Genomic DNA, 9,144 nt, shown 5'->3' with positions numbered 1-9,144 from the left:
CAAACAGGTTCTGATCTCTTTTCAGTCAGTTTCATGACTACAAAAATGTGGCCTGTTCAGCCCTTTTTGTAGTGGCTAGAAACTGGAAAATGAATGGATATCCATCAATTGGAGAATGGTTGGGTAAATTATGGTATATGAATGTTATGGAATATTATTCTTCTGTAAGAAATGACCAACAGAAGGAATACAGAGAGGCTTGGAGAGACTTACATCAACTGATGCTGAGTGAAATGAGCAGAACTAGGAGATCATTATAGACTTCAACAATGATACTGTATGAGGATGTATTCTGATGGAAGTGGATATCTTCAACATAGAGAAGAGCTAATCCAATTCCAATTGATCAATGATGGACAAATCAGCTACACCCAGAAAAGGAACACTGGGAAATGAGTGTAAACTGTGAGCATTTTTGTTTGTTTTTCTGCCAGATTATTTTTACCTTCTGAATCCAATTCTTCCTTTGCAACAACAACAAAATTCAGTTCTGCACATATATTTTGTACCAAGCATATACTATATGATATTTAATATGTATGGGAATGCCTGCCATCTAGGGGAGGGGGTGGAGGGAAGGAGGGGAAAAATTCAGAACAGAAGGGAGTACAAGGGATAATGTTGTTTAAAAAAATTATTTATGCATATGTACTGTCAAAAAAATGTTAAAATTATAAAATTAATTTTAAAATATAGATTCACACACACACACACACACACACCATACACCACACACACACACACACACACACACACACATGTGGCCTATTATAGAGTATCATTTTGCCCCTCTACATAGTTTCATCATGAATGTGTTTCATTATGTGTTTACATCATTCATATAAAGATTTTATAGAGATAAGAAAGTAGAGATGTAGGTCAAAAGTTATTTATGTTTTCTCAATAATTGTTTAAAGGGGAGCTGATTTGTAACTTCCCAATCATTTGTTTTCTTCCTTTCTGTAAGATGAGGGTTTGGATCAGACGACCTCCAGGAAAAAAGGAAAAACTCTGTTAACATTTCAAAGTTGAGAATTGATCCTTCAGTACCCTCAAGATTGTGTTGTCTCTAACTTGGACTTCTGGGTGGTCTTAATCTATGGTAGCACAGCTGTCTGTTCTTTAGTGCTTTTTCTATGGTGCCCCAGTAGATAGAATACTGGGCCTGAAGTTAGGAAGATTCCTCTTTGTGGAATTAGATTCCTCTAAATATGTAATCCTAGTTGTGTGACCCTGAGTCACACACTTTGTTGAGGTTCAAAAGGAGACCCCAAGAGGTTGGGGTCATAGACTGGTGTCAGGAAGTGTCTCAAAAGAATTTGCAGGTGTGAACCCATCTCCGAGTCAAGGGGCAAAGTTTATTATAATTGTAATGCCAATTGAAGTGAACTAAGTTCCAAAAGCATTTAGCAAAGAACCAGGAGCACAGAGGTAAATTTATAGGAAAAAACATCTTGTTACTGATATGCTAATTTTGTGACTCAGAGGTAGAACTGAGGAGTGGTCTATTTACTATTGTGTTAGGAACTTGGTTACCTAAGACCGGCAGATTATCGATCTGACAGTCAGCAATGTTTGTAGAACTATCCTAGGTGGAAGACTTTGGAATCAATGACAGATTGTTAGGTCAGGGGACCTCAGGATTACTGCTCTATTTCCCCTAGAAGCTGTACCCTATCACTTATCCTGCTTGATTCAGATTCCTCCTAAGCTGGAGAAGGAAGGAAATGGCAAGTCGCTGTAACATGGGCCGAGAAAATCCCAAATGGAGTCACACAGAATTGCGTATGACTGAAAATGACTCGACTGCTCCTTCCCCGGCCGCGCTGTGGGAGTGTGTGACCTTAGAACCCAAAGCAGTAACGAAGAAAGTAATTTATCACAGAAATGTTAACAATATCGTTTCCTTTATCCGTTCTTCCAGTCAGCGAGGAGGGCGCAAAGCGGAGTTCAGAGGCCCAGGACTGCGCTGGTTACAAAGTAACTAATTCCTCTGGCCACAGCATCAACAATGACTCACGCCCATAAATAGTGCTTGAAGGTTTGTCATGGGATTCATAAATATTGATCCTTATAAAGATCTAGTGAAGACATAGATTATACTATAACACATGTAACATGCGTGGGACCGCCTGCCATCCAGGGGAGGGGGTGGAGGGAGGGAGGGAAAGTCGGAACAGAAGGGAGTGCAAGGGATCGTGTTGTAAAAAATTACCCAGGCATATGTTCTGTCAAAAAATAGTTATAATTATAAAATTAATTAAAAAAAAAAAATCTAGCGGAGAAGGCCCTGTGACTTGTCCCGAGTCAGTCAGGGTTACGGAGGCCCTGAGGGATCAGAAGACTTGACCAGGAAGACTCAGCTAATAGAGGATTCCGTTTCAGAGGCCTCTGACTTCAGGCGCCTCACCGCGTTCATTCAGACTCCCCGGACCCGGGACTTTCGGATCCCCAGAGCCCTGAGCGCTCGCTGATGTGACCCGGGAGGGCCAAGTCCTCGCGCTCACGAAACTGCAGCTCCTCGGACCTGTTTGTTCCGGTAAGGATTATTTAGTGGGCCAGAGCGAGCTCCAGTCCCGACCTTGTGAGCGCTCCTTGGAGGGCCGTCAGATGCCCCGTCTGTGAGTGGCTACTGTAGGCTCCCGGCTAGCATCCATCGTTCATTCTTTGTGTTTGTATCTCCAGGGCCAGCTCAGTGCCCAGCGCTACAGACAGAAGCTTAATGAATGCTTGCGGATTGACAGAAGGATCTCGCCCGCCCGCTGGGGCTCTGGCGCTGCGGCTCTTTCTCCACGTGCCGCCAGGGGACGCCATGGTGCAGGACTCCGAGCCCCGCCCCCGCCCCCGGCCCCGCCTCCGCGGCCGCCACTGCCCAGCCTCTAGCCTCGCAGGTAGCAGCGCCCGAGGGGTCCTGGCTCCCGGCTCCCGCGGGGCCTCCTGGGAGTTGTGGTCCGGATCCCGCCCCCTGGGGTTGCGCGCTAATCTAGCGTGCACTACGACTCCCGGCAGCCCCCGCGGCGGCCCCTGGAAACTGAAGCTGCCCGTCGGGGCGGCGCTGGGAGGCGGCGGCGGGCTGGCAGCGACCCGGCTGGCCCTGAGCGACGGACGGACGGACCGGAGGAGCGGCTCTGCGACGGAGCCTCGGAGCGAGCCCGGCGGGCGGGCTAGCCGCCGAGCCGAGCCGGGCTCTGGAAGGGCCCCCGCCCGAGACAGACCACAGGTCAGAGCCGCTTCTCCGGCCAGGTGGGCGGGCGGGGCGGCCGTGAACCGAAACTTTGGGGTGAGGGGCGGGACCAGGAGGGGGCGGGGCCGCCGAGGGGGAGGAGGCTGGGGGAGGGGGAACCACTGCGTGAGTGGGGGGCTGAGCCGGGGAAGGCTGGGATAGGGGCGGGGGAGGGGAAATGCCTGCATTGATAGGGGGAGGGGAGGGGAGAGAGCAGAATGCAGTGATATGGGGAGGGGGAGAAGGAGCATCTTTGACAAGGAATAGGGAGAGAGGAGAATACAGAGTGATGTAGAGGAGGGGGAGACAGGAAAATACAGAATAATATAGGGGAGGGGGAGAGGAGAGTACAGAGTGATAGAGAGGAGGGGGAGACAGGAGAGTACAGTGACATAGGGGAGGGGGAGACAGGAAAATACAGTGATAGAGGGGAGGGGGAGAGAGGAAAGTACAGAATAATATAGGGGAGGGGGAGAGGAAAGTACAGAATAATATAGGGGAGGGGGAGAGGAGAGTACAGAGTGATAGAGGGGAGGGGGAGAGAGGAAAGTACAGAATAATTTAGGGGAGGGGGAGAGGAAAGTACAGAATAATATAGGGGAGGGGGAGAGGAGAGTACAGAGTGATAGAGGGGAGGGGGAGAGAGGAGAGTACAGAATAATTTAGGGGAGGGGGAGAGGAGAGTACAGAGTGATAGAGGGGAGGGGGAGAGAGGAAAATACAGAATAATATAGGGGAGGGGGAGAGAGGAAAATACAGTGATAGAGGGGAGGGGGAGACAGGAAAATACAGAGTGATAGAGGGGAGGGGGAGACAGGAGAGTACAGAATAATTTAGGGGAGGGGGAGAGGAGAGTACAGAGTGATGTAGAGGAGGGGGAGACAGGAGAGTACAGAATAATATAGGGGAGGGGGAGAGGAGAGTACAGAGTGATAGAGAGGAGGGGAGACAGGAAAATACAGAGTGATAGAGGGGAGGGGGAGACAGGAGAGTACAGAATAATTTAGGGGAGGGGGAGAGGAGAGTACAGAATAATATAGGGGAGGGGGAGACAGGAAAATACAGAGTGATAGAGGGGAGGGGGAGACAGGAGAGTACAGAATAATTTAGGGGAGGGGGAGAGGAAAGTACAGAGTGATATAGGGGAGGGGGAGACAGGAAAATACAGAGTGATAGAGGGGAGAGGGAGAGGAGAGTACAGAGTGATACAGGGGAGGGGGAGAGAGGAGAGCACAGAATGTTATAGAGTGATAGATTGAAAGGGCTGAAGGAGAAGGATGAGGGGGGAAAAGAGAACCACAGGGTTGGGGGAGAAGGGGGACCACTGAGGGATGAGGAAGAAGAGGAGACCATGGAGAGATGGGGAAAGGGAGGAAGGGAGGACCACAGAGATGGACTGGGGTGAAAGGGGGAAGCCCCAAGGGTTGGGTCTCAAGTAGAGGGAAAGAGAATCCTGGAGGGGGAGGGGAGGGGACTTTGTGGGCCGGGAATGGTGCCAGGTGGAACAGGTGCCGCTGGAGATCGGGGGTCTCGCTTTGTTCCTGCCCCCCCCGCCAGGGCAGGATGACCCCACATCGGGGTTTTGGGGGGAATTTGGGTTCAGGATTGGGCTATGTTGTGTGTGTCTGAGATACCGTCCAAACTAGAGTCTAGGAGGAGGAAGAGCTAGAGAGGGATGGGGATGATGCTTCTTACTAAGTCAGGCTTTAAGGTTTGCCCCATGGCCACTGGAGGTGGGGTAGGTCGGGAAGCTTCGTTCCTCCATGTTGCCAAGGAGGGAGCAGGGGTTAGAGGTTAGTGACTTGCCCAGGGTCCCTTAGTGAGGGTCAGAGCTGGGAACTGGATCCAAGGCACTTGACTTCACTTCAGAGCTCTCAGGAGTCAGAGGGAAGGGGGAGGGGCCGCATGCAGGAGGGGGATACTAAAGGGACCAGTCATACCTGGGTGGGGGGAGGGAGCGGGGCTGGGGTGCAGAGGGTCAGAGGTGCAAGGGCAGCCTGGGCCGCTTTTCTCTGTCCTCATTTTTAATCTCTAATGAATCTCTTAATCTTTATCCCGCTGTTGATCATTTTCCCCTGCTCATGGCAGACTCTCCCATCAAGGCTTTTGTGAATGTGCTCCCTCCGGTCCCTGCACTCTGTCTGTCTCTCTCTGCCTCCCATTTGTTTAGCTCATCATCATTTGGGCCATACCCACTAACTTGGGGTGTCCCGGGTCTTCCCTTCTCTCTATATTCTGTCAGCGGGAGATTCCATCAGTTCCCAGAGTCAGAAGTCGTCCCTCCACATGGTGCCGATGTCCGCCCCCAGCCTTAGTCTCTCTCCCGAGCTGCCTTTTGGATATGCTGAACAGAATGTCTCATTTGTTCAGCTGTGTCTGGCTCTTTGTGACCCCATTTGGGATTGTGTTGGATCCTGGAGCGGTTTGCCATTTCCTTCTCCAATTCATTTTACAGATGAGGAAACTAAGGCAGGCAGTGTTATGTGACTTGCCCGGAGTCATACAGCCACTCAGTGTCTGAGGCTGGATTTGAACTCAGCTCTTCTTGACGCCAAGCCTGGCGCTCTGTGCACTCCGAGGCCCTTTGGCTGCCCACGTGGATGTTTTGTAGCCAACACTGAACTCCGTCTTCCTAACTTTCTCGTTAGTGCTGAGGACACTGGGTGCCCAGGCTCCCATCTATGTCACCCTCAGTGTCTTATTCTTTCTCACCTCCCACACCCAGTCCTTGCCAAGCCCCACAGCTCCTCCTTCACAAAATCTCCCATCTGCCCATTTGCTTTGTGACGCTGAGGCCGGCCTGGGACGGGCATTCATCACCTTGCAGTCGACCGTGGCCCACCCGCCTCGGGTCTCTCCCATGCCGGCCCAGCCTTTGCTCCCAGCAAAGGGAGTTGCTCGAAGGGCAGGCCTGAGCACCTCTCACCCCTCCTCAGACAGCTCCAGTGACCCCCTCTGAACCTTCGCTCCTCCTGCTCAGTGAGTACCAGGGGCTTCCTATTACTTCCAAGGGCTAAGAGTTTGCCCCATGGTACAGTAAGTAAGGTAGGTTGGAAAGCATTATTGCTCTATTTTACTAATGAGGGAAGGAGGCTTAGAAGTTAGTGACTTGCCTAGGGTCCCACAGTGAGGGTCTGAGCTGGGAACTTGTGGCTTTAAAACCCTTCATGACCTGTTTCCTTCTCATACCTTCCTTCCCTCCACATCCTCTGGGATCCAGTGCCCAGTCCTACCTCCAGACATTTGCCCTGGCGGTGTCCCTCGTCTGGAGCTCTCCCTCTAGTCTTCCCTGATTTCCTTCAAAGCTCAGCTAAGATCTGCCTTCTTTAGGAAATCTTTCCGGTCCTTTATCTTAATCTCCGAGACTGCCTCCAATTTATCCCACCTTATCTCTTGTTTGCACTGAGTTGTTGGCCTGTTGTCTCTTCCACTAGACCCTGAGCTACTTAAAAGGCAGTTCTATCTTTTGCCATTCTCAGTGTGCCCGGTGCTTAACCCATTGCCTGGCATTTGCCTGGCTTTGTTAATGTAGTCTGACTTCTGCTCAGTTATCTTTTTTTATTAAAACTTTTTATTTTCTTTCTTTTTTTAAATTAATTTTATAATTATAACATTTTTTTGACAGTACATTTGCATAGGTAATTTTTCACAACATTATCCCTTGTACTCCCTTCTGTTGTTGTTGCAAAAGAAGAATTGGATTCAGAAGGTAAAAATAATCTGTGGAGAAAAACAAAAGTGCAAACAGTTTACACTCATTTCCCAGTGTTCCTTTTCTGGGTGTAGCTGATTCTGTCCATCATTAATCAATTGGAATTGGATTAGCTCTTCTCTGTGTTGAAGATCTCCACTTCCATCAGAATACATCCTCATACAGTATCATTGTTGAAGTGTATAATGATCTCCTGGTTCTGCTCGTTTCACTCAGCATCAGTTGATGTAAGTCTCTCCAGGCCTCTCTGTATTCATCCTGTTGGTCATTTCTTACAGAGCAATAATATTCCATAACCTTCATATACCATAATTTACCCAACCATTCTCCAATGGATGGGCATCCGTTCATTTTCCAGTTTCTAGTCACTACAAAAAGGGCTGCCACAAACATTTTGGCACATACAGGTCCCTTTCCCCTCTTTAGTATTTCCTTGGGATATAAGCCCAGTAGTAGCACTATTGGATCAAAGGGTATGCACAATTTGATAACTTTTTGGGCATAATTCCAGATTGCTCTCCAGGATGGTTGGTTTCTTTCACAACTCCACCAACAATGTATCAGTGTCCCAGTTTTCCCACATCCCCTCCAACATTAATCATTATTTGTTCCTGTCATCTTAACCAATCTGACAGGTGTGTAGTGGTATCTCAGAGTTGTCTTAATTTGCATTTCTCTGATCAATAGTGATTTGGAACACTCTTTCATATGAGTGGAAATAAAACTTTTTTATTTTCAAAACATACAAGGATAATTTTCACCATTGACTCTTGCAAAACCTTGTGTTCCAAATTTCCCTTCCTCCCCTAGATGGCAAGTAATCCAATATATGTCAAACATGGTAGAAATATATGTTAAACACGGTAGAAATATATGTTAAAACCAATATTTGCATGCATTTATACAGTAATCTTGCTGTAGAAGAAAAGTTAGATCAAAAAGGAAAAAAAATGAGAAAGAAAACAAAATGCAAGCGAATAACAACAGAGAGAGTGAGAATGCTATGTTGGGATCCACACTCAGTTCCCACAGGCTCTCTGGGTGTAGATGGCTCTCTCTATCACAAGATCTTTGGAACTGTCTGCTCAACTATCAAAGAGGTTTTTCTCTGATACAGATTATGTCCTCTCCACCCCACCCCTTTCAGTGAATTTTAGTGGCTCCCTATTTAATCTTTATATTTAAATATTTTTTTTAAACACCCTCTTCTGTTTGGCTTTTAACCCCTTTATAACCTTCCTCATGCATTCTCGGACACAACCACATCGGGTGTTCCTCCTACACCCACTTTATTTCCCATCTCCATGGCTTTGCCCAGCCCTGTCACTTCACCTCAGCCTATAGAATCTCTGGCTTCCTCCAAGCCTCGGCTCAGCCCCCACCTTCTGCAGGAAGCCTTCCCAATCCCCCTTATGCCCCAGCTACCACTGTTGCCATCTCTTCTTCTACTCTTTCTATATTTTGTATGGATACACATCATCTCTAGAAAGGGAGCTCCTTAGCATAAAGTCTGGCACATAGTGGGTGCTTAAGAAATTCTTGTGTCTGACCAGGGGAGCTGTATCTGGCCCCTTTAGCTCGTGCCCTTTTGCCGTCTGGGTTTGGGCTCTGTAAAGCGGTTCCTAGCCCCTTCTCAGATGGCCTGTGAGGTCCCAGTTCTCTCCGTCCTCTTAGCTAATTTTATCTCGGTATGCCATAATTGTTTTGTGTGGGAGTGCTCTACTCAAAATCCCCCAGGCCCTGCATCAGAAGGGCTAAGACCCACCCATGACTGCTCCTGTGGCATCTGCAGCACCCTGAGAGGTGAGAAGGAATAGGGGATTGCCCAGAGTCGAGCCCAAAGCAGGAGCTCTTTGGGGGCTAGGCCTATTTGGAGAGTGGAAAAGCTACTCTGCTTCTCACATGCCCATCTTTCTCATCTCTGGCTCTTTGCAAACTTTAGAATTCTCTTCCCACATGGGGCACTGGCTGAGGCAGTAATGGTGGAAACGGGCCCAGTCACAGAATGAGCAGCAGTCCTAGTTTCAGGTGATTTAACATCAACTTGGGAATACAAACAGGAGGGAAAGAGTTCTCTTAACAAGTTTACTTTCCTCCCAGTTTCAAATGTCCTATTAATGCCTTTTGTTCTCCCATCAAAGTCATTTCTGGAAGTAACTCCTTAACCCTCCATATTGAACTCCTTTTGGTAACAAAAAATAAAAATGAG

The 9,144-nt window shown here is 48.4% G+C and overlaps 1 protein-coding gene across 5 annotated transcripts in view; it reads left to right on the top strand.

Moving 5' to 3' along the window:
• Nucleotides 1-2,987: 2,987 nt before the first annotated feature.
• Nucleotides 2,988-9,144, top strand: part of MIB2 (MIB E3 ubiquitin protein ligase 2) — a 57,218-nt gene continuing 51,061 nt past the window's right edge. For 3 of the 5 annotated variants that reach the window (XM_074306560.1, XM_074306559.1, XM_074306556.1), the window contains exon 1: nucleotides 2,989-3,220. The gene's annotated coding sequence lies outside the window, so the exon portion shown is untranslated. Of the gene's footprint in view, nucleotides 3,221-9,144 lie in introns of all 5 variants that reach the window. The other 2 variants (XM_074306558.1, XM_074306557.1) reach the window with 2 other exon arrangements.

The sequence above is a fragment of the Sminthopsis crassicaudata genome, chromosome 3 (assembly GCF_048593235.1).
Source record: "Sminthopsis crassicaudata isolate SCR6 chromosome 3, ASM4859323v1, whole genome shotgun sequence".
In the NCBI taxonomy this organism is placed as follows: Eukaryota; Metazoa; Chordata; class Mammalia; order Dasyuromorphia; family Dasyuridae; genus Sminthopsis; species Sminthopsis crassicaudata.
The sequence above is the reverse complement of the archived record's forward strand: the minus strand, read 5'-3'. Positions and strand labels throughout refer to the sequence as shown.